This window comes from Caretta caretta, chromosome 3 (assembly GCF_965140235.1).
Source record: "Caretta caretta isolate rCarCar2 chromosome 3, rCarCar1.hap1, whole genome shotgun sequence".
In the NCBI taxonomy this organism is placed as follows: Eukaryota; Metazoa; Chordata; order Testudines; family Cheloniidae; genus Caretta; species Caretta caretta.
The window spans coordinates 63,103,461-63,129,853 of NC_134208.1; the positions used below are offsets into that span (position 1 = coordinate 63,103,461).

General features: G+C 45.2%; 1 protein-coding gene across 3 annotated transcripts in view; it reads left to right on the top strand.

Moving 5' to 3' along the window:
- TTK (TTK protein kinase) overlaps positions 1-26,393 on the top strand; it is a 129,096-nt gene that overhangs the window by 10,177 nt on the left and 92,526 nt on the right. The window contains exon 1 of one of the 3 annotated variants that reach the window (XM_048845163.1): positions 22,085-22,210. The exons of 1 other annotated variant lie outside the window; for it this stretch is intronic. The gene's annotated coding sequence lies outside the window, so the exon portion shown is untranslated. Of the gene's footprint in view, positions 1-22,084; positions 22,211-26,393 lie in introns of those variants that run through there. One more of the 3 variants, XM_048845161.2, reaches the window with a different exon arrangement.

The window sequence follows — 26,393 nt, forward strand, 5'->3', positions numbered from 1 at the left end:
AAGAAGGCAGAAGGGGATATGATTGCTCTCCATAAATACATTAGAGGAGTAAACACCAGGGAGGGTAAGGAGCTATTTAGACTAAAGGACAATATTGGCACAAGAACAAATGAGTATAAACTGGCTATTAATAAATTTAGGCTGGAAATTAGTTTTCTAACCATCGGAAATGTGAGGTTCTAGAATGGCCTCCCAATAGTAGTGGGGGGCAAAAAATGTAGTTTTAAGAAAAAATAACGAGGAGTCCTTGTGGCATCTTAGAGACTAACAAATTTATTTGGGCATAAGCTTTCGTGGGCTAGAACCCATTTCATCAGATGCATGGAGTGGAAAATACAGTAGCAGGTATACATATACATAGTACATGAAAAGATGGGAGTTGCCTTACCAAGTGGGGGGTCAGTCTAACAAGACAATTCAATTAACAGTAGAATACCAAGGGAGGAAAATCACTTGTGTAGTGGTAATGAGATCTTGATAAATTTGTTAGTGGGATTGCATGACAATGTTGCCTGTGATAGCAGGGAGCTGGGCTCAGTAGCCCAGCCGTGTTCTCTTCCCGTTCTGTGCCTTATGTTCCTAAATCTCAGACTCCAGCCAATCTCCTGCAGAGTCAAGGAAGAGGGCGGGGGCATCCCTATTGTAGTCTGAGGGTTGTTTTTGGTTTGTTACTGGGGTTGGTTTTGGTTTTTTGTTTTGGGTTTTTTGGTGGTTCTGGTGCTTTTGTCCTTCTCTTGACTGGTGGGTCTTGCTCATGTGTTCAGGGTCAAACTGATCCACATTTTCAGGGTTGGGAATGAATTTGTCCCTGGGTCAGATTGGCAGGGACCTTGGGGTGTTCTTTTGTTTTTTGTTTTTTTGTTTTTGCCTTCTTCTGCAGACTGGGGCACAGGTCACTTGCTAGGTTCATCTGGATTATCTCACCATTGAAAGGGCCTCAGGCATTGGGGCATCTTGGTCCCTCTATTCTCTGCTTGTGTCAGATAATCTGGTTTCTTGAAGCTGTAGTACTTTAGCCAATTAAGTTTATAAAGTTCAATGCAGGAATAACTGGATGGGGTTCAGTGACATGTGATGTACAGAAGATCAGACTAGATGATCTGGTGCTTCCTTGTGGCCTTAAACTCTGATGCTCTCTGATTCTTTTTAATAAATTTGACAGATTGTGCTGTTTAAAAGTCTCACTGTCAGACACTTTTTCCAGCTCCCAAATCACTTGTGGCTCTCTTCTGCACCCGGCACAGCTTCCCCCCCCCCCAATCCATCTTCAAATGTGGACAATAGAACAGGATGCAGCATTTCAGTATCTGTTTCACCAATGCTATATCCAGAGGTAAAGTCACCTTCGGACTTCTATTCACTATTCCTGTTTATATTTCCAAGAATCGCCTTAGTCCTTTTTGCCACAGTATAGCAGTGGGATCTTACACTGAGTGGGTGGTTGTTCATGACCCCTAAATCCTTTCTTCAGAGTCACTGCTTTCCAGGATACAATCTCCCATCCTGTAAGTATGGCCTGCATTGGTTATTACTAATTTATAACTTTCCATTTGACTGCATTAAATTAAACTGGCCCAGCTTATCAAGTGATGCAGATTGCTCTGTATTACAACCCTGTCCTTATTATTTACCATTACAATCTGTCACAAGGTGACTGACTGCTGTAAGAGGGAGCATGGGTCCAGTGCACCTGAACCTGTCAGCTGTTTCCCAACTCAGTTTGAGAAGGCATCTGGGCCATATAAAAAGGCAGACAAGGAAGGAGACAGAGGAGAGTAGCTTGAGGAGAAAAGGAGAGACCCAAAAGAAAACAGGAGCACCAGAGGACTGTTGCACTAGAGAGTTGTTGGGAAGAGCAAAAGGAGAAGTATTTTGTTGGTGAGGACTGCCCAGAGCAGGGAACCCCTGTTGCATTACAGATAAGCTCATGCAGAGGCCCATAGGAAGATGGGGAAGGGAAGGTGAGCTCAAAACAAGAGGATTGAGGCTGGGGGGTGAATCCCAGGGCAGGGGTAGGACTTACAGACAGAGAGGCCTGGGTGAGTGGAATACTGCGGGAAGCCCCCTTGCAGAAGACCTGGGTGGAATACTGCAGGAAGCTGAGCCCAGGGACTTGGGGTTAGTCCTGGAGGGGCGTTCCCTGAACAGGGGTGGGACTCACAGTTGAGGAAGTCTATGTAGTGGAAATCTGTATGGAGCTGATGTGTGGAAAACGTGACCTGGGGCTACCAGACAAGAGTCATTCAGAAGAAGCAAATAGGGGAATTTTCAGGTGTGTACTCTGGAGAGTGGAGCTCTGAAACAAGAGCAAAAAGCAACTGGAAACAGACTGGAGTCTTGGGAAGGTGAGCTAGAAATGATGTTCCTAAAGGGGGTATGGAAAACGGCTGTGATTCTGTTCGTGTTCTGGGGAAAATACTTATGAAGTGAGCTGTAGCTCACGAAAGCTCATGCTCAAATAAATTGGTTAGTCTCTAAGGTGCCACAAGTACTCCTTTTCTTTTTGCGAATACAGACTAACACGGCTGTTAGAACTCAGGTTTCAGAGTGTGTATTATTTCATGTGCACATGAATACATTTTGCCCAGGGCCTCTGAACTGAATGCTGACAGAGGTTATATTTCTTTTTTGGGGGCAAGTGAAGGGGAAACTGAGGCAGGCATAGCCATTGTGTCACAGGGAAACACTTGAGACACAGACTGCCCTGATACACCATTTACCATCAATTTTTGTGTCCTCTGCAAATTTGATCAGCAGTATTTTATATTTACTTCCAGATCATCGATAAAGATGTTGAATAGCATCATGCCTAGCACCAGTCTGAAGCCCCCCCCACTAGAAAAATTCTCATGTGATGATGATTCCCCATTGAAAACTACTTTTTGAGATCTGTCAGCTAACCAGTTCTTAATCTATGTAATGTGCTTTATTAATATTGCATAGTGCTAATTTTTAATAGAATTTCATGCTGTACTAAGTCAAATGCCTTACAGAAGTCTATGTATATTACATCTATGCAATTACCTATGTCAACCAAACTTGTTATCTCTTCAAAGAATGAATCAGGCTTATGCAACAAGACCTATGTTTTCCATAGAACCATGTTGAGTAGCATTGACTGGTATCAGTCCTTCTGTTATTTTGCCTGGCATTAATGTCAGTGTCACTGGCCTATAATTACATAGATCACCCCACTTGCCCTTTTTTGAATAATGGCACAAGTTTAACACTCTTCCAGTTTACTGGAATTTCCCAGGTATTCCACGATTTATTACAAATCAACATTAGCAGGACAGTTTTCTCTTCATCCAGTTCTTAGGACTCTTGGGTGCAAGTTATCTGGGCTTGCTGATTTTAAAATATCTATCCCTGGTACATCCTCCTCCTTATTTATGAATGGACTGGAAAATACTTCATCCTCCTATGATACAAATACGTTAACCAAATACAGAAGAGAAATACTTATTGAACACTTCTGCCTTTTCTGCATCTATTGACAATTTTAGTCATGGGCTTAAACCAGTGATATTCAGACTGAGGCTCCTGGGCCACAAGTGGCTCTTTAATGTGTCTCCTGCGGCTCTTTGCAGCATATGATATTAAAATAATGTGTGATTTAATTAACAACCAATCAGGATGCTTTTACTATGTTATTAACCAATTGTAGTTGATAAAATAATACTTGGTCAGTCATTTTGCTGTGTGAATAATATACATAAATAATAATAATAATATATATTAACTACAATTGGTTAATAACACAGTATAAGCATCCTTATAAAATATTAAACATGTAAACACTGTTTAAATCTGAATATATAATACTATAGTAAATGAAACAATGAATTCACTCTACTATGGCATTTTTTGGTAATGTTGATCACTAATTTGGCTCCTGAACCACTGAGGTCCGAGTATCACTGGCTTAAACCACTGTTAGGATTTCTTGGGTGTTAATATACCTAAAAAACAAAACAAAGCACACTCATTGGCCTTAGCCCTGTGAGCCATAGATTTTTTTTTCTTTTTCCATATACATTTTCTGCACTTCAAAACTTCTAATTTATAGTGATTGCTATTTATTTACCCCTTGTTTCCATTTGTGTTATATTGCTTTTTTATTTTTAATTGCTGCCTTCCCTTTGCCACTGAACCAGGATGGATTTTTAGTCAAAGTTGTTGTCTTTTTGGATTGTAGAGTCACGGCTGCTTGGTCATTTAATAAATTCTTCTTAAAGAACTCCCAATTTTTATTCATGTTTGTGTGCCTTTTTCCTCCCAGTTTCACTCATAGTTTTTCCTCATTTTTGGGAAAGTAGTGCAATTGAAGGTGGGTGGGTAGGTAGGGAAAAATAAACTGGTTGGGACTGCCCTGTTCACACCACTGCCACCCCAGAGCCGCTCCAGGTAAGCGGTGCTGGGCTGGAGCCTAAACCCCTCCTGCACCCCGCCACCCAACTCCCTGCCCTGAGCCCCCTGCCACACCCTGCACCACTCCTGCACCCCAACTCCCTGTCCTGAGCCCCCTGCCTGCACTCTGACCCCTCCTGCACCCCAATCCCCTGCCCTGAGCCCCCTGCCTATACACCAACCACCTGCTGCACTCCACACCTCTCCTGCACCCCAAACCCCTGCTCTGAGCCCCCTGCCACACCCTGCACCCCTCCTGCACCCCAATCCCCTGCCCTGAGCCCCTCCCGCACTCCGCACCCCTCCCTGCACCACTGCCCTGAGCCCCCTTCCGCACTGTGCACTCCATCCTGCACCCCAACCCCCTTCCCTGAGCCCCCTCATGTACCCCACACCCCTCCTCCGCCCCAACCCCTTGCCCTGAGCCCCTTCCTGCACACTGCACCCCCTCCCACACCCTGAACTCTCTCCTGCACCCCAACCCCCTGCCCCAGCCCTACATGCATGGCCCTGCAAGCAATTTCCCCACTCAGATGTGGCCCTCAGGCCAAAAGGTTTGCCCACCCCTGCTATACACTCACCACATGGGCTACATTTCACAATCTTCAGCTCTATAGCCTATGAAATTTTTGAGTCTTGTAGTCAGAGGAGAGGTGGCTCATACCAATAGAACAAAATAAATTTGTTAGCGCAAGAGATGTGCCTCATAAAATCTTAACGTCAGGTCTACCATCCTGTTGTAATCAATAGGGAAAATATCTGCTAACCTTTTAAATACACAAAAAGCCCAAAATAAACTTAAACTCTAAAATAACTATTTTCAATAAAGTTTTGAGGAAAAAACAGTGCACAATAGACAAAAGGGTAGAGGCAGGTTTCTAAGCATTTTGTCTAGTGGGGAGAGAGAAACTAGAGACCATTATTGACAATGGGGTTCTTTACTCCTTTCTGGGGTTTGGCTTTAGTAGTAAAAATAACTTAATATAAACTTCAACTTAAGCTGTCTCCCCAAGTTTGACTGTTTCTAGGACTTTCCATTAAGAACTTTTTCCAGGGCCCTAGTTCCTTCTGTGCAAAGAGCTGCTTAACCCCTGTTATAACCTAGTTAGAGCTAACAATATCCATCTGCTAGTATCACTGAGCAATAACTGCAGTGCACCTCCATGCAAAGTTGTTACACTCTGATGCATCCCAGAACAGCAATCCCAGATACAAAGAAATCAAAGCAAGACATGTATATAGATGTCAGTCAAAACATGAGATAACCATGAAGACCATAAAGACATTTTTTATTTCAGAAGTTGAAGAAAGCTACTGGAGGAGCCTGTTCTAGATTTGACTACTCTGGAGGAACTGGTTGAGAATTTGAAAGTGGAAGGCAGCTTGGGTGAAAGTGATCATGAAATGATGGAGTTCATGACTCTAAGGAGGGAAAACAGCAGAATAAAGATAATGGATTTCAAGAAGGCAGACTTTAGCAAACTCAGGGAGTTGGTAGGTAAGATCCCATGGGAAGCAAGTAGAAAGGGAAAAACAGTCTGCGAGAGTTGGCAGCTTTCACAAAGACATTATTAAGGGCACAAGAGCAAACTATCCCATTGTGTAGAAAAGATAGGAAGTATGGCAAGAGACCACCACCGCTTAACCAGGAGATCTTCACTTATCTGAAACTCAAAAGAAGAGTCCTATAAAAAATGGAAACTAGGTCAAATTGGAAAGAATTAATATAAACAAACAATACAAGCATGAAGGGACAAAATTAGAAAGCCCAAGGTATGAAATGACAAACTACCTAGAGACATAAAGGGTAACAAGAAAACATTCTACAAATACATTAGGAGCAAGAGGAAGACTAAGGATAGGGTAGGCCCAGTACTCAATGGTGGTCGGGGGGAAGGGGGAATATAATAACAGAAAATGTGGAAATGGCAGAAGGGCTAAATGCCTTTTTTGTTTCAGTTTTCAATAAGGTTAGTGGCAATCAGATGTCTAAAAGTGAACACCAGTGTAAATAAGGTAGCATCTCAGGCTAAAATAGAGAAAGAATAAATTAAAAATTACTTAGACAAGTTAGATGTCTTCAAGTCACAAGGGCCTAATGAAATACATCAGAGAATACTCTAAAAGCTGACTGAGGAGATATCTGAGCCATTAGCGATTACCTTCAAAAACTCATGGAAGATGAGAGATTCCAGAGGACTGGAAGAGGGCACATATACTGCCAAACTATAAAAGGGGAATAAGGACAACCCAGAAATTACAGACCAGTCATCTTAACTTCAGTATCTGGAAAGATAATGGAGCAAATAATCAAGAAATCAGTTTTACAAACACCTGGAAGATGATAAGGTGATAAGTAAGAGTTAACATGGATTTATCAAGAACAAATCATGTCAGACCAACCTAATAGCTTTCTTTGACAGCCTGGTGGATGGGGAGGTAAGTGATAGATGTGATATATCTTGACTTTAGTAAGGCTTTTGTTACTGTCTTGCATGACCTTCTCATAAACAAACTAGGGAAATATAGTCTAGATGGAATTACTATAAGGTGGGTATATAACTGGTTGGAAAACCATTCTCTGAGAGTAGTTATCAGTGGTTCACTGTCAAGCTAGAAGGGCATATCAAGTGGGGTCCTGCAGGGATCAGTTCTGGGTCCAGTTCTGTTCAATATCTTCATAAAAGATTTAGAAAATGATAGAGAAACTACACTTACAAAGTTTGTGGACAATACCAAGATGGGAGCAGTTGCAAGCGCTTTGGAGGATAGGATTAAAATTCAAAATGATCTGGACAAACTGGGGAAATTATCTGAAGCAAATAGGATGAAATTCAATAAGAAGAAATGCAAAGTACTCCACTTAGGAAGGAACAATCAGTTGTAAACATACAAAATGGGAAATGACTGCCTAGCAAGGAGTACAGCGGAAAGAGATCTGGGGGATTATATGATCACAAGCTAAATATTAGTCAACAGTGTAACACTGTTGCCCCGCCCCCCCCCTCCAAAAAAGTGAACACCATTCTGGGATGTATTAGCAGGAATGCTGTAAGCAAGACATGACAAGTAATTCTTCCAGTCCTGCACTTTGATGATTCTAGGAACCAGTTGAGCCAGCAATAAACTGAACAATTCATAACAGTCCAAACGGCAGGTATGTAGCAGCAGGCCCTGAGTAATTCCACACACCCAACTCAATGTACACATAGAGACAGGAACTGGAACACTGAGTTCATGGAGCAGAAACCAGGAAACAGCCAGGAATAGGGAGCAGGAAGCAATAAGCAGAAATGGAACACACACACAAGTCATCACAAGAGTTCAAGCATCTAACATCAGGATGACTCAACAGAAGAGCTCTGGATTCAGATGCTACATCCTAGAATCTGCTGCTTCTGTTGCACAATCTTAATAATTCCTCTCCCTTCTTGATGATAGTACCCTTCAAACCTTTTAAAGTTGTAAAAATGGCCTACTTTATCATCTCCCAGCCATGTTACACATATTTAACTGATTTAATTTTTTTCATAAGTCAGTCTTTCCAACTTCCTGATTTTTCTTAATGTTTTCTGGATTCTCTCAGTTTTGTAAATACATTTCTGGTAATGGCTATCCAGAAGAAGCAACTGATATTTCTGATAGCATATGCAGCTTTGTAGTAGCCATGTTGGTCCCAGGATATTAGAGAGACATGGCTGGAGGTAAATATCTTTTATTGGATCAAATAAATAAATAATTCCTGATGAAGTTTGTCCAGAGCTGTATAGAGATGGAATATTACTTCCTTCTCTATTAACTGCAACCCAAAATTACACTGGCCTTTTTCATTGCAACATTACATAATAAAACATGTCTAACTTACTCTCCACTATCACGATTATCTATTCTGCAGTATTACTGATTTCTCCTTCTTATTGGATGTCTGTGTATCAGATTATTTTACTTCTAGATGTTTTAAATTGTACTTTTCCTTGTAGAATATCATTTTGTTTTCTGCTCTGTTTTCTTTTCTTTCAAGGTCCTTTTATTTCTCTATCCTCACTGGTGTGCAAATTCCTCCCAATTTAGTGTCATCTATCAATTGAACAGATGCATTGTTTACTTCCTCTTTCAAATCATTAAATAAGGTATGATATAAGACTGGTCCTAACAGCAATCCCTGTGGTACCCTACTTGATACATTGTTTGGGAGTGCTGTTTATCTCGGAGATGAAGTATTGACTAGCGGTTGGCTTCTTGAGGTATTTAATCTTATCTCTGCTAAAGTCTGTGTGGAGTCATTTCACCCATCAGAAATATGTAATTATCATAATTTGTACGTATATAGTGCATTCAATAGGAGGAGCTGAAATCAGTACAAAGGTAACTATTATTATCCTGTTTTATGGCTAGGAAAACTGAAGGACAGAGTCTTAATTCACATAAATCAGTTGTGGAATCATGAAGAGAACTCAGGGCTCCTGACTACCAATCCTTTGTTGTGACTGTTATCCTCATCCTATGAACTTCACACAGAGCTGCCAAGACTGTTTTTTCCTATTAGATTACTGCTTTTGGCCCTTTTTAAAGGGCTACCGGAAAATCTGGCTCATTGACTGATTTTTCTGGTGCCAAGCACCATGCTTAGGATGAGGAGTGTTGCATATGAAATAAGTGTGTTAAGAAATAAATCCTGGCACTAAAATATGTAACGGTCAGTGTGACAATCTGCATCCCTATGTTCACCCCTTTTTCAAGACTATGATAAATATTGTACAAAATATATCTTGTAAAGTATCATTTGAAAACTCATGATTTGCTGATCATTATTGTTCTGGTAAAATATATTTGCCAATGAAATCAAATGGACCATCACCTGGTTAAGCGGCCATTATTTGGCAGGAAAAGGGGTGAAAGCAAGAAATGTATATCTTAGCAAAGAAACAGTCTGTCCCCACAGACTTCTTGTCTTCTGAACCCCAACTGGAGATGATTCTCAAAGAAGAGGAAAAGGTATAAGAATGGGGAGCAGATGCCCCAAGATATCTCTCCCTTCATCACTACCCACAGCAGCCACAATATCTGAGGAACAAAGAAACAGCTTTGGATTAAAGGCGGGATCCTGTCTGAAAGGAGTTCAGTCAGTAAGACTATAACTTGTGGTAAGAGAGATCCTTTGCTTTGAATTTGTTTTAGCTTGTTAAATTAGCTATTAGTTGCATTTTACCTTTATTTTATTGCAAGCAATTCTGACGTTTATGCCTCATTACTTATAATCTCTTAAAATCTATCTTTCTGTAGTTAATAAACTTGTTTTATTTAGACCTGTGTGTTTGGATTGAAGTATTGGAGAAATTTCATTTGGGATAACAGGATTTTTGCATATCGTTTTCTATTAATAAAATGACAGATTTTACAAGAGCTTGTATTGTCCAGGAGAGGGCTGGGCAGTATGAGGTGCACGTTTCTGGGGGAAAGTCTGGGACTAGGAATGTGCTGGTGTTGACCTGCAATATAATACTTGAATAACTGGCCATAGCACTCGTAAAATATAGCTGGGAGTAGTTTACATGCTGAAGGCTGTGTGTGAGCAGAGCAGGAGTGGTTGCTCTCACAGCGAAACAGGGTAAAAGGCACCCCAAGCTGGAGAAATGAAGGGACAACTCCTGAGTGAGCTCGTAGAAGGAAGGTAGTATGGATGGGGAAGGTAGTATGTTCAGCTGTTGTGACCTGCACTGGATGTGCCATGTTTGTCTTTCTTCCAGAGGACAGAAGAGACTTTGTCTGTCTGTACAAAGTGCAAGCTGGTCTCCATATTGGAAGAGAAGGTTCAAGGTCTGGAGCAACAGGTATCGACCCTGCGTTGCATAAGAGAAACTGAAGATTTCCTGGACAGACGTCAGGATATGCTTCTATGGGCACAATGTTCTGAAGATTCAGAGCAGGCTGCACAGCGGGGACAGGAGGACGGTGAAGAAATTTGGCAGCATGTGACCTTCAGAAGAAGAAAGGGGAGCGTCCACGTACCAGCAACGCAGATACAGGTAAGTAACCGTTTTCATGTTCTCTCCACAGGTACTAATGCGGAGAGTGGACTAGATGATACATCTGAGGGAAGGGAACAGAAGGAGACTCCGCCGATTGGAAGGCATGAGATGCACTGTCCTAGGGTTGGGGGTTCCATGACCACTGCTCCCAAGAGAAGGAGGCAGGTGGTGGTGGTCGGGGACTCTCTCCTCAGGGGGACTGAGTCATCTATCTGCTGCCCTGACCGGGAAAACCGAGAAGTCTGCTGCTTGCCAGGAGCTAGGATTCACGATGTGACAGAGAGACTGCCGAGACTCATCAAGCCCTCAGATCACTACCCCTTCCTGCTTCTCCATGTGGGCACCAATGATAGTGCCAAGAATGACCATGAGCGGATCACTGCGGACTACATGGCTCTGGGAAGAAGGATAAACCAGTTTGAGGTGCAAGTGGTCTTCTCGTCCATCCTCCCTGTGAAAGGAAAAGGCCTGGGTAGAGACCGTCGAATCGTGGAAGTCAACGAATGGCTACGCAGGTGGTGTCAGAGAGAATGCTTTGGATTCTTTGACCATGGGATGGTGTTCCAAGAAGGAGGAGTGCTAGGCAGAGACGGGCTCCACCTATCGAAGAGAGGGAAGAGCATCTTCGCAAGCAGGCTGGCTAACCTAGTGAGGAGGGCTTTAAACTAGGTTCACCGGGGGAAGGAGACCAAAGCCCTCAGGTAAGTGGGGAAGTGGGATACCGGGAGGAAGCAGGAGCGCGCGAGAGGGCAGGGCTCCTGCCTCATACTGAGAAAGAGGGACGATCAGCGAGTTATCTCAAGTGCCTAAACACAAAGAAATGCAAGAAATGCAAGAAATCTGGGAAACAAGCAGGGAGAACTGGAAGTCCTGGCACAGTCAAGGAATTATGATGTGATTGGAATAACAGAGACTTGGTGGGATAACTTACATGACTGGAGTACTGTCATGGATGGATATAAACTGTTCAGGAAGGACAGGCAGGGCAGAAAAGGTGGGGGAGTTGCACTGTATGTAAGGGAGCAGTATGACTGCTCAGAGCTCAAGTATGAAACTGCAGAAAAACTTGAGTGTCTCTGGATTAAGTTTAGAAGTGTGAGCAACAAGGGTGATGTCGTGGTGGGAGTCTGCTATAGACCACCGGACCAGGGGGATGAAGTGGACGAGGCTTTCTTCCGGCAACTAACGGAAGTTACTAGATCGCAGGCCCTTGTTCTCATGGGAGACTTCAGTCACCCTGATATCTGCTGGGAGAGCAATACAGCGGTGCACAGACAATCCAGGAAGTTTTTGGAAAGTGTAGGGGACAATTTCCTGGTGCAAGTGCTGGAGGAACCAACTAGGGGCAGAGCTCTTCTTGATCTGCTGCTGACAAACCGGGAAGAATTAGTAGGGGAAGCTAAAGTGGATGGGAACCTGGGAGGCTGTGACCATGAGATGGTTGAGTTCAGGATCCTGACACAGGGAAGAAAGGAGAGCAGCAGAATACGGACCCTGGACTTCAGAAAAGCAGACTTTGACTCCCTCAGGGAACTTATGGGCAGGATCCCCTGGGAGAATAACATGAGGGGGAAAGGAGTCCAGGAGAGCTGGCTGTATTTTAAAGAATCTTTATTGAGGTTACAGGGACAAACCATCCCGATGTGTAGAAAGAATAGTAAATATGGCAGGTGACCCAGCTTGGCTTAACAGTGAAATCCTTGCTGATCTTAAACACAAAAAGGAAGCTTACAAGAAGTGGAAGATTGGACAAATGACCAGGGAAGAGTATATAAATATTGCTCGGGGATGCAGGAGTGAAATCAGGAAAGCCAAATCACACCTGGAGTTGCAGCTAGCAAGAGATGTTAAGAGTAACAAGAAAGGCTTCTTCAGGTATGTTAGCAACAAGAAGAAAGTCAAGGAAAGTGTGGGCCCCTTACTGAATGAGGGAGGCAACCTAGTGACAGAGGATGTGGAAAAAGCTAATGTACTCAATGCTTTTTTTGCCTCTGTCTTCACGAACAAGGTCAGCTCCCAGACTGCTGCACTGGGCAGCACAGCATGGGGAGGAGGTGACCAGCCCTCTGTGGAGAAAGAAGTGGTTCGGGACCATTTAGAAAAGCTGGACGAGCACAAGTCCATGGGGCCGGATCCGCTGCATCCAAGAGTGCTAAAGGAGTTGGTGGATGTGATTGCAGAGTCATTGGCCATTATCTTTGAAAACTCATGGTGATCCGGGGAAGTCCCGGAAGACTGGAAAAAGGCTAATGTAGTGCCCATCTTTAAAAAAAGGAAGAAGGAGGATCCTGGGAACTACAGGCCAGTCAGCCTCACCTCAGTCCCTGGAAAAATCATGGAGCAGGTCCTCAAGGAATCAATTCTGAAGCACTTAGAGGAGAGGAAAGTGATCAGGAACAGTCAGCATGGATTCACCAAGGGCAAGTCATGCCTGACTAATCTAATTGCCTTCTATGACAAGATAACTGGCTCTGTGGATGAAGGGAAAGCAGTGGACGTGTTGTTCCTTGACTTTAGCAAAGCTTTTGACACGGTCTCCCACAGTATCCTTGCCAGCAAGTTAAAGAAGTATGGGCTGGATGAATGGACTATAAGGTGGATAGAAAGTTGGCTAGATTGTCGGGCTCAACGGGTAGTGATCAATGGCTCCATGTCTAGTTGGCAGCCGGTATCCAGTGGAGTGCCCCAAGGGTCGGTCCTCGGGCCGGTTTTGTTCAATATCTTCATAAATGATCTGGAGGATGGTGTGGATTGCACCCTCAGCAAGTTTGCAGATGACACTAAACTGGGAGGAGAGGTAGATACGCTGAAGGGTAGGGATAGGATACAGAGGGCCCTAAACAAATTAGAGGATTGGGCCAAAAGAAATCTGATGAGGTTCAAAAAGGGTCCTGCACTTAGGACGGAAGAACCCCATGCACCGCTACAGACTAGGGACCGAATGGCGAGGCAGCAGTTCTGCAGAAAAGGACTTAGGGGTTACAATGGACAAGAAGCTGCATATGAGTCAACAGTGTGCCCTTGTTGCCAAGAAGGCCAATGGCATTTGGGATGTATAAGTAGGGACACTGCCAGCAGATCGAGGTACGTGATTGTTCCCCTCTATTCGACATTGGTGAGGCCTCATCTGGAGTACTGTGTCCAGTTTTGGGCCCCACACTACAAGAAGGATGTGGAAAAATTGGAAAGAATCCAGCGGAGGGCAACAAAAATTATTAGAGGACTGGAACACATGACTTATGAGGAGAGGCTGAGGGAACTGGGATTGTTTAGTCTGCGGAAGAGAAGAATGAGGGGGGATTTGATAGCTGCTTTCAAGTACCTGAAAGGGGGTTCCAAAGAGGATGGCTCTAGATTGTTCTCAGTGGTAGCAGATGACAGAACAAGGAGTAATGGTCTCAAGTTGCAGTGGGGGAGATTTAGGTTGGATATTAGGAAAAACTTTTTCACTAGGAGGGTGGTGAAACACTGGAATGCATTACCTAGGGAGGTGGTGGAATCTCCTTCCTTAGATATTTTTAAGGCCAGGCTTGACAAAACCCTGGCTGGGATGATTTAGTTGGGGATTGGTCCTGCTTTGAGCAGGGGGTTGGACTAGATGACCTCCTGAGGTCCCTTCCAACCCTGATATTCTATGATTCTATGACACAGTTGTTCAACAGTCCAGATTGTACCCTGGGTAATGTCACAGTCATAGTCTGTTCTTCTGACTTTTCTCATCATTTAGATTATCCTAATCTAGATTTCCCAGACACTTTCACAGGACAGAATTCTGAGAAACCACACTTCTTTGTTTTTGATTTTCACATTTCTCAGATTTTCCAGTTCCTCCCATTACAGTTTGAAATGGCTCTGAGAACTTTTTGGGGATATCTTAAAATTGTTCAGGTTTTCCCTGGAGACAAAGAGCAAACTCTTCTGTAGAAAAAAACACTGGGAATGCATGTTTTGTATACAGCAGGGATGCCGACATGGGGGCGGGGAGCAGAGGGCCATGGCCCCATCACTTTTTACCAGCTGTAAGGGCAAATGATGGGGAAGATAGGAGCAGGCAGCATCGTGGGGGTGGGGGGGGGAAAGAGGTGGCGCAGGAATGGGGAATCAGGGGAAGAGGCAATGTGGGACCAGGGCCTTGTGGGGAATGGGTGCCACAGGAGCGGGATGTCAGGGGGGAAGGGGCAGCACAGGAGGCGGAGCCACAGTTCGAGTGCCAATATCAGCCCTTCAAACTTTGGGGAGGAGCATTAGCAGCCTGGCCTCCTTTTGTACTGCTGCAGCAGCCAGTAGATACTGAAGGAGGCCAGAACTATGCAGTGTGCCCTGCATGCACTCTTACCGACAGAGGTGAAGAAAACAGCAAGGGAGCTCCTTTTGCAGCAGCTGCCATGGCCCACAACAACAGTGGGTGCAATTGTCTGAGAGTAGAAGCTAGCTAACTCTAGCCTCAGAAAGGGTCAAAAAATTTAGTAAGTACAGCTAGCATCAATATTTTTAGATATAGTGGCAAAATATTTCACAAGTCTATCTACCTCCCCCACCACAATCAATTATTGTTCAATATTATCCCATTACTACGTAGAGGTTTGGTCTATAGATTCTGGAGATAATTAGCACGTTTATTCTGGGATATACTCAAATTTTAACTGATTCAGTTTAGATGAAAAGTATGCATTGGTAGGGGTTTTTAAGTGCCTATAGCCTCCTGCTGGAATCCAGAAGTTTGTTCTTTTCAACACTGGTAGTTGGGTCTATTGTTTTATATTTTCAAGGCTAATTTCTCAAGGAAAAGGTCTAGTAGCATACATTTTAACAAAATTAGAGCTGAGATTCTCCTTCATGGAATGCACCTACAGTAAAACCTGCCAAGAGAGACCACTCATGGGAATTAGCAAAAATGGTAGCACTTCAAAGGTTTGCACACCAGAGAGCAGTGGTGTTCCATAGCCTCTGCAAGTAGTCACTTGTGACAGGTGGTCTCTCTTCAGGCAGGTTTTACTGTACTGGTTTGGTTAACAAGGGCATTAAATCAGCCCCCCCAGTTCATCACTGAGCAAAACAAAATTTCATTGAAAGCTTTCTTTTGAGTTTGGCTTCTGACCATAGGCCATCTTTGCTGTTAACCTGGTCTCCTCTATCACAGAGGAGCACCTCAACCTCTTTTTTATAATTGTGAATTGGTTAGTCTCTAAGGTGCCACAAGTACTCCTTTTCTTTTTTCTTGGAGCTAACAGGATGCACCTGGATTGGTGAATCAGCAGAAATAACTATGCATCTCTGTGCAAGATCCTAGCACTTGCCATCTGGTATAATGAGAACTAGTGCATAATCACTAAAATGATATGTGAGGTTATATTTCTGGTATTTTAAAACAAAGCAATAAGTGTCTGATATCATGTTATCATGATTGCTGCATGGGTGTCTGCATCACCTTTCATTGTCAAATGAGAAATACATATTGGGATAACGGACCTGTGGTGATGCTTTGCCCATTAGTACATTATGCCACCTGCACATGGGGTTAGCTTTACAATGCAATGAATAGTGGTGACATGCTATTACTCTGGCTTGCGCTGCTCATTTAGGCCCCAATCCTACAAACCTTCATTCACATGCTTAATGCACGCTGTCTCCCTGAAGTCATTTGCATCCAAAGACTTTCTCTCCATTAAAATTTTTTTCCACGAAAATCTATTCAGCATTCTCCAAAGCCTACCCTTAACAATACCTTAATTCACTCTACTCCAAGGAAAATCTGGAAGAATAGAAGTACAGCAAAATCAGGCTTTCCTGGCTCAAAATCTTAAATTGAGAGCCCCTCCTGCAGTCTTTGTCTGTTTAAAACAAGGAGCTGTGAGCTGCAGCACCTTAGTTGACTGCAACTGCCAAGGTTTTACACAGGGAAAGAAGTGGCAACTACATAGCCAGTATACAAACCATGTAGAGGTTTCAGAGTAGCAGCCGTGTTAGTCTGTATCCGCAAAAAGAAAAGGAGGACTTGTGGCACCTTAGAGACGAACAAATTTATTTGAGCATAAGCTTTCATGAGCTACAGCATCCGATGAAGTGAGCTGTAGCTCACGAAAGCTTATGCTCAAATAAATTTGTTCGTCTCTAAGGTGCCACAAGTCCTCCTTTTCTTTTTGCGGAAAAAATGGGTGTTAGCATACAGACTGTAACAAGAGTGATCAGGAACGGTGAGCTATTACCAGTAGGAAAGCAGGGGCGGGGGGAACCTTTTGTAGAGATAATCAAGGTGGGCCATTTCCAGCACTTTACAAGAACATTAAGCGGGGAATAAACAAGGGGAAATAGTTTTACTTTGTGTAATGACACATCCACTCCCAGTCTTTATTCAAGCCTAAGTTAATTGTATCCAGTTTGCAAATTAATTCCAATTCAGCAGTCTCTCGTTGGAGTCTGTTTTTGAACTTTTTTTGTTGAAGAATTGCCACTTTTAGGTCTGTAATCGAGTGACCAAAGAGATTGAAGTGTTCTCCAGCTGGTTTTTGAATGTTATAATTCTTGATGTCCGATTTGTGTCCATTTATTCTTTTACGTAGAGACTGTCCAGTGTGGCCAATGTACACGGCAGAGCTTATTTTACCAGCCATTAAAAAAAAGGAAATCTAACGCATTTCTAGCTAGATTACTTACTAAACAGGAGTTGTAAGGCTGCATTCCTGATCTGTTCCCAGCAAAAGCATCACACAGAAAGACAAACCCTTTGTTCCCCCGCCTCCAGATTTGAATGTATCTTGTGCCCTTATTGGTCATTTTGGGTCAGGTGCCAGCAAGGTTATCTTAGCTTCTTAACCCTTTACAGGTGAAAGGGTTTTGCCTCTGGCCAGGAGGGATTTTATAGCACTGTATACAGAAAGATGGTTACCCTTCCCTTTATATTTATGACAACATCTATAACACAGAAGACATGGATACTCATTTATCAGTCAGATTTCATATTAGCTGCATTGTCAGTCAGAACCAAAATAACTTTCCGTGGGCCTAATTCACTGATTATACTGGGAACCATGAATAAGGAGCTGGGAATAAGGAACTGACTTTCAGCATCGTTAGAAAATGACAGTTATTCAACTGCAACCAGAGTTCTTTGCGTGACCTCTGCATATTCGCACATCCCCTCTTGGCCATGCCTGAACATCCCATGAGTGTGAATATGCAGCAGTTACTCAAATAATTTTTTTAAATGTAAAATGAGATTCTCACCTAATTCCATAAGCCTGGGAGTTGAGGCTTTAAGAAAGGCACCAAATTTTGTGAGACTTGCCCTATAATCTGTAGAGTTGGTGATGCTCATTTGCTGCTGAGCTCAGATAACTCCAGCAGCCTGGTGAGGCACAATTTCCCTTTCCAGCCACAGGACTGGTCAGTTCCCACCACATAAGAGTTTAAGACCAGAAGGAACAACCAGATCATCTAGTTTGACCTCCTTGTAAATCACAGACCACCACAACCCACAAGCTAAACCCAACAACCAAATCAAAGTATTGCAGCCCACAGGTAACTAAACTATGTAGCACAGGCAGAGAATAGGAGGGACTGACGTGCACCAATGCCTGAGGCCCCTGCAATGACAAAGAATTGATTAAATGAGATATGCCCAGAGAATCCTATCAAGTGACCTCCACCTCATGCTGCAGAGGAAGGCAAAACAAAAAATTCCAAAGTCACTGTCTATCTGACCTGAGAGGAAATTCCTTCCCAAACCCACATATGGGGATCAGTTAGATCTTGAGCATGTGAGCAAGAACCATCCAATTAAGCACATAAAAGAGGAAGAGAATGCTTGGTTCCCCTCAGAGTCCTGGATCATCTGTCCAGCATCTTCAGCTGTGGGTGTATTTCAAGGTGTTTGAGCATTTGAATCAACGAATCGCTCTGGGTTAGGACAATGTCTTGCAGGTTGAGCAGACAGGGTTCAGGAAAGGATGCAGCACATGTGATCAAGTTCTGGCCTTGAACATCTTTATCAAAAACTGTTTTCAACAAAATCTAAAGATGGGAGCCGACTTCTTGGATTTGACCGCCACCTACAACACAGTTTGTCACAGAGACCTTTTGTTTAAATTCTCTCAAGTTGCCCCATGTTAGGTGGTCGAAGTAGTAGAGCTCTTTCTCCAAAACGGGCAGTTTAGAATACACATGGGCAACTGATGCAGCTCTTGGAAGTGTCAGATCAACGGCCTTCCTCAAGGCTCAGTTCTTTCACTGATACCGTTCAATGTGTACATCAACAACCTGCCAGCTACACTCTCACACAAGTTTATCTATGCTGACGACATCTACTGCAGCTACCAAGCTCAGTCCTTCTCAGAAATTGACAAGGTCTTGAATGATGATAGGAAGCTGATGGCAGACTATTGTAGTTGATGGTGCCTGCAGCCAAATTTTTCCAAGACCATTTTTAGTGTATTTCATCTGCATAGCGCAAGCCACGAGTTAAAAGTTTTTCTCAATGGCCAACACATGTAGCATGAGCCAAACCTGGTTCATCTCGGTGTGACATTGAATAGGTCATTAATGTACTGCAGCCACTTGAGGAAGATGGCAGCCAAAGTCAGAACTCAGAACAACTGGCTCAGAAAAGTGGCTGGTTCAACCCGGGTGCGAGCACCTGGACACTTAGAACATCAGCCTTTGCCGTCTGCTATTCAACAGCAGAATATTGTGCTCCTATCTGATGTCACTCACCTCACACAAGGCTGGACGATGTAGAGCTTAACAAAGTGATGCATATTGTTACAGGGACTTTACAGGCAACTCTGTTGCCACGGCTACTGATACTTAGTAACATAGCACTGCCCCATATTTGCCATGATTATACTTCTGTCATGCTACTGGCCAAGATCCGTGAGAATAGTGACCTGCTTTTGTACACAGAACTCTTCAATCACCCACCAGCTCGCCTGTCTTCTAGACACCCTTTATAGTCATCTACGCCACCACAGAATGTAATGGTGGAATCTTCTTGGAGCAACGAGTGGTCAGCAATGACAGTCATGACTATTCACCAGGTTTTGATGTGCCACTGCACAATCCTTGAGGAACTCCTCTAGTAACCACCCTGCAGTTCAACAGTTCACCATTCAGCACAACCCATTTGCCTTCTCCTTTTCTAGTTCCTTATCTACCTTGCGATGCTTCTACTGATCCCCATCTTTTCTAATTTAACTATTGTAATACCTTCCCATGTGGTACCTGATCAAATGAGGTCCTTTCCAACCCTAACCTTCTATGATTCTATGATCTTTCTGAAATGCTTTAGTGAAGTCTGATTACATCAGCTCTACTGCACTTCCCTCAACTAAAAATAAACAATGAAAATGATTAGGGGGCTCGGGCACATGACTTACGAGTTTCTGAGTAACAGCTGTGTTAGTCTGTATTCGCAAAAAGAAAAGGAGTACTTGTAGCACCTTAAAGACTAACCAATTTATTTGAGCATAAGCTTTCGTGAGCTACAGCTCACTTCATCGGATGCATACTGTGGAAAATATGGAAGATGTTTTTATACACACAAACCATGAAAAAATGGGTGTTTATCACTACAAAAGGTTTTCTCTCCCCCCTTCCCCCCCACCCTACTCTCCTGCTGGTAATAGCTTATCTAAAGTGATCACTCTCCTTACAATGTGTATGATAATCAAGGTGGGCCATTTCCAGCACAAATCCAGGTTTTCTCCCCCCCCCCAACAAACCCACTCTCCTGTTGGTAATAGCTTATCTAAAGTGATCACTCTCCTTACAATGTGTATGATAATCAAGGTGGGCCATTTCCAGCACAAATCCAGGTTTTCTCCCGCTCCTCACCCCCCACACAAACCCACTCTCCTGTTGGTAATAGCTTATCTAAAGTGGTCACTCTCCTTACAATGTGTATGATAATCAAGGTGGGCTATTTCCAGCACAAATCCAGGGTTTAACAAGAACGTCTGAGGAACAGTGGGGGGGGGGGGGGGGAGGGGAGGGGGGGGAGGAATAAACAAGGGGAAATAGGTTACTTTTTATAATGACTCAACCATTCCCAGTCTCTATTCAAGCCGAAGTTAATTGTATCCAATTTGCAAATTAATTCCAATTCAGCAGTCTCTCGTTGGAGTCTGTTTTCAAAGTTTTTTTGTTGAAGGATAGTCACTTTGAGATCAGAAATCGAGTGACCAGAGAGATTGAAGTGTTCTCCGACTGGTTTTTGAATGTTATAATTCTTGACATCTGATTTGTGTCCATTTATTCTTTTATGTAGAGACTGTCCAGTTTGCCCAATGTACATGGCAGAGGGGCATTGCTGGCACATGATAGCATATATCACATTGGTGGATGTGCAGGTGAACGAGCCTTTGATAGTGTGGCTGATGTTATTAGGCCCTGTGATGGTGTCCCCTGAATAGATATGTGGGCACAGTTGGCAACGGGCTTTGTTGCAAGGATAGGTTCTTGGGTTAGTGGTTCTGTTGTGTCGTATGTGGTTGCTGGTGAGTATTCGCTTCAGGTTGGGGGGCTGTCTGTAGGCAAGGACTGGCCTGTCTCCCAAGATTTTTCATGGTTTGTGTGTATAAAAACATCTTCTGTATTTTCCACAGTATGCATCCGATGAAGTGAGCTGTAGCTCACGAAAGCTTATGCTCAAATAAACTGGTTAGTCTCTAAGGTGCTACAAGTACTCCTTTTCTTTTTATGACTTACGAGGAGAGGCTGTGGGAACTTGGCTTGTTTTAGAGTGCAGAGGAGAAGAATGAGGGGGGGAATTTGATAGCAGTCTTCAACTACCTGAAGGGGGATTCCAAAGAGGATGGAGCCAGGCTGTTCTCAGTGGTGGCAGATGACAGAACAAGGAGCAATGGTCTCAAGTTGCAGTGGGGGAGGTCTAGGTTGGAGATTAGGAAACATTATTTCACTAGGATGGTGGTGAAGCACTGGAATGGGTTACCTAGGGAGGTGGTGGAATCTCCATCCTGAGAGGTTTTTAAGGCCCAGTTTGATAAAGTCCTGGCTGGGACGATTTAGTTGGTGTTGGTCCTGCTTTGAGCAGGGGGTTGGACTAGATGACCTCCTGAGGTCCCTTCCAACCCTAATCTTCTATGATTCAAGTTATTGCCTCAAGGGAAGAAATCAGGTTCCTGTGGCATGATGAGCTACCTCTGGTGAACAACACACCTTGCATGATAGCCCCTTTACTCCCTGTATTTAATTAACCTTTCAGGTGGTGAGGGGGAAGGGTCACGTGGCTGTTTCTGCAGCGTGTGAATGAGGCTGCATACCCACAGGGCTCCGAGTGCCTTAGCCCGGCCGCCGGCAGAGAGGCGCTGGCGGGGCTCAAAGCAGCCCTTCAGGAGGCGGAGTCGGCTATGCGGCTGCCCTGAGGCGGGCAGGGGGCGGCGCCCGCGCCATGGGCCTGGCTGAAGCGGAGGGAGACGAAGCAGCGCCCGGACACGGTGGGAGGGAGGGGGCTGGGGCTGTGGAGCAGCGGAAGGAGACTAGTTCCACCGCGGTTGATTAGTGGCGGTTCCAACTTCTAACTTTTCCGCTGGGGCTTCTTCTCTCTAGTAGGGGGCGGGACTAGGGAGCGGCTCAAAAGAGCCTCTTGTCCAATCGGAACTAAATTCTATCCGCACCCTAGAGCCGAACCCGCCAATCCGAGGCCCGCTTGTTGGGCGGTGACGATATTCAAACACAGAGCGCGGCGGCGCGCCGTTTCCTCTGCCTCAGGTCGCCCGCTCATAACCTCCTGCCTCGGCGCAGCGGCCCGCTTGGCGGTGAGTGCAGCTCCCCCAACGGCTCTTGCTGCCCTCGGGGGCGGGCTCCGGGGGGCGGCGGTGGCAGTCATTGCCGGAGGACGAGAGTTTCTATGGGGTCGGGTGTCCGGAGTGCGGCCTGTTCCCCCGCCCACGGAGGCTCTCCTGGCGGGGGCGCGGGGCTGGCTATCGCCTTGATTCCTCTCGCCAGCCGCTCGGACTGGCTGCGAGCCGCCCGCGCAGCGCCTTGTGCACCAACGTGGCGAACGGCGCCTTTAACGCCTGAGGCCGCCGCAGAAGCCTGGCGCTGCTCTTCAGCTTGCCCCCGTCTCCAGCTTGGGACGTAGCGGCCTCTCCTTGGGCTCAGCGTGAGCATCCTGGGTGCAGAGGCGGGGCGCTCCCTGCGGAGCCTGTGTGAGGGAACTCGCCCTGGTGACTTGTAACCTACAACCGTTATGTCAGGGCTGCAGCTGGTTTCGTCTCTGGTATAACAAGAAGGCTGATGTAGGGCTAGTCCTTGGGTCTCCCCTGCCTGTATCCACGCCTCCCATCCCACTGTACAAATCAGAGTCCGGCTCTTTATTATTTGTATTGTGTAGCACATAGGAACCCTAGGGATGGACTGTTGTGCTAGATGCTGTACAAATGCAGAACAAAAGCAAAAGGACCTCAACTGTAGCAGCAATACATGACAAATGAAATGGTCCCTTGGCTATCCTGAGCCCAAACAGTTTAGGGCTTTATCTGTCCTGTCCTAAGTAATGTTATATTGCGCCTAGGAATACACCGTTTTTGACAGAAAAGTGGTATAATATGCTTCATTTTGTTGTGTCCGCTGGTGCCTGCAAGTCTTGGTGGGAACTCTTAATCAGAGCCTTGTTGAGGTGCATATAGTGATATTGCAAACATGGCAGACACTTTAAATTGGACTCGTATCAGGGCAGCTACGCTGATGCAAGTTTGTAGTGTAGACCTGCCTTGACTCTCTTTAAGCTGTGGTTCTCAATTTGTGAGCTGCTTGTAGCCCAATCAGCACACAGCTGTGGCCCATGTGACACCTTCAGAGCCTTACAGGTAGTATATAGTGTGGATGTGGCACACATTACCCATAGAGAGTAGGGATGTAAATATTGTTTTAAACAGTTAACTTCTTTAACTATTAAAATTATATTGACTAATCGCTGGGGCTAGGGCGGCTCTGGCCGGCCGGTCCGGGGCTGGCATCGCCATGGCTGGGGTTAAGGGTTAGGGTGGTTAACCGGTAAGACTAATGCTTAGCGGTTAACTGTTTACTATTTTGCATCAGTAATAGAGAGCCTCATATGTGGCCTACAATGGTAAATAGGTTGAGACCTACTGCTCTAGAGCAGTGGTTCTCAACCTTTTTCTTTCTGAGCACCGCACATGCTATAAAAACTCCAGGGCCTACCTATATCTCCTATATCACAACAATTGTTTTTCTGTATATAAAAGCTAGGTCTGGCATTAGTGGGTACCAAGCAGGGCAGTTTCCCATGGCCTCATGCCACAGGGCGCCCCATAAAGGTACATTGCTCAGGCTTCGGCTTCTGCCCGAGGTAGCAGGGCTGAGGGCCCCAGGCTTCAGCTCCATGCAGTGAAACTTCAGCTTTCTGGCCTGGGCTCCAGTGAGTCTAATGTTGGCCCTGCCTGGCGGATGCCCTGAAACCTGCTCACAGCCCCCCAGGGCCCAGAACCAAGTCTAGAGGACAGTTTAGATGCCAGCAACCAGAAATCCTATTGGCTTGGGGCTGCCAGGCTTGAGGCAGGTGATCTACTATCATAAGGCTGAAACATTCTCCCACTGTAGTCCCTGAAGGAAAAGCAATACAGGCCAGTGTCACCCTTCTTTATAACTGGCATGTACTACTGCCCTTTGGTAATTCACCATCAAAAAACCAAAACAAGTCTTTCACATTATAGGTTTTATTGTTATCCGCTGATGTCCCTGATTTACACCGCAATGACAGGGCCTTTACCCAGTTAGACTAAGTACATGCTGTGATGGGTTCCCCCCGAGATGTCACTGGAACTGGGGTCCCACTGAGACTCCCTGACCCACCAGCCTGGGCTCCCTCTTACCCTGTACTGTTGTGACAAGTTGCAAAGCCCTCCAGGCTCCAGCCTGCACTTTCACCAGCATACATACAGGTAGGGACACATCCAGCTGCAGTTATATGCAGGCGCTCTGACCAGCCCCTGCATGGGAAGGCTACAGCTAGGGCAACTACTAGCTCCTCAGGCACCCATCCCCTCTGGAGTATAAACCCAAAATTATACCATCTTGCCCTGCACAGGGAACTCTACAGCATAAGTTCATAAAATTTGCCTCCTCCCTCCATGTGGAGAGGAATATGCAACAGCCTTTTGCCTTTGAGTTATGATTCCCTCAGACTAGTTTAGATAAAGCAAAAACAAGTTTATTAACTACAAAAGATAGATTTTAACTAATTATAAGGGATAGCAAACAGATCAAAATAGATTACCTAGCAAATAAACAAAAAATGCAAACTAAACTTAATATACTAAATAGATTGGATATGAATAGCAGATTCTCACCCTAAGAAATTGTACAAGCAGGCTACAGATTCTTAAGGGGTAAGCTGCACTTGCTTATAGCTTGGAATCCCGAGATGTTCCATTCACAGGCTAAAAATCCCTTTAGCCTGGGTCCAACACTTCCCCAGTTCAGTCTTTGTTCCTAAAGTGTTTCCAGGAGTCTTCTTGGGTAGGAAGCGAAGAACACCAGGTGATGTGTCTCCCCGCCTTATATAGCTTTTGCATATAGTGGGAACTCTTTGTTTCAAAGCTTGGTTCCCAGACCAATCTGTGGAAAAACACTAATATCCCAAAATGGAGTCTAGAGACATGTGGACACATCACGTGTCGTTTGTAGATTCATAGCAGTCATTATTTACAGGCTGTCTGTAGCCTTCTCAGGAAGGCTCCCCAGGTGGGAGATAAGCTTTTCCTAGGGCTTATTGTTTTCCCTAATGGCCCTTGCCCACCAGTTGTCTAGACTGAAAACATCTTGTCTAGTGGGCGTTACCCAGGTGTAACTACATTTGAAATACAGATACATAGTCAATATTCATAACTTCAGATACAAAAATGATACATGCATACAAATAGGATAATCATATTCAGCAAATCATAACCTTTCCAATGACATCTCACATGACTTATCTTGCATAAAATACATTGATTATGTCATAATCATATAATATCACTGTGAAGAATATTTGGAGTGCAGTGTCACACATGCTCATTTTCTTCCCACCTTCTCCAAGGTAGAATGCCTTCCTGGGCTAAAGAACTTCCCCTCCCATAAGCTGTACGGTTAAGGGTACCAGATACCTAAGTTCCCTGTAAGCTGCGTGGCTGCAGGGCCACGCAGCAGCCTATTTAGCGCCATGCAGGTGCTCAGGGAACCCGCCCAGGGACCTGCCAGGGTTGGGTGCCCCTCCCTGGCCCCCACCTAACCCAGCCCTCAACCTGCTGGGGGAGGGACGGTCCGAACCCCGGGCTGGACCTGCCATGGCTGGGGCGCCCCTGCCACGGCCTGACCCAGCTGCGGTCCAGACTTGTTGGGCGGGGAGGGGCGCCTATCCTGCGATCTCAGCCCTGGAGCTGCTGCGGTAGGGAGAGGTGCCTCTCCCCTCAGCCCAGAAGCTGCAGGAGGGGACTGGAGCTGGTGATCTTGCCCCTGGGGGTGCAAGAGGGGACTGGAGCCGGTGATCTCGCCCCTGGGGGCTGCAGGAGGGGGAAGGAGGCTGGTGATCTCGTGCCTGGGGGCTGGAGCCAGTGATCTCGTGCCCATAGGCTGCAGGAGAGGGCTGGGGCTGCTGATCCTAGTGTCCAGAGGCTGCAGGAGGGGCCTGGGGCTAGTGGTGGTCTCAGAGATTGGAGGTATTGTGCTCCCTGGTGCTGATGGGCAGTGGAGGCGGTGGAAGCAGCTTAGTCTCTCTGGCCGTGGTTGGTCCCAGTGGGCAGAAGGCAGCGGGTTTCCATGCCTTCCCTGGCCTCTGCTACGGGGACTTGGGATGGGGGAGCTAATTGCTTCTTGTGAGTTGAAATGCTCATTGGTGGCCATAGGGGCACCCGTGAGCTGGCCGGGCTGTAGAGCAGAGTCGCTGCCTACTTTGCTTTAACGCGCCTTCCCAGCCAGGCGTGCAAAGGGGAAAGT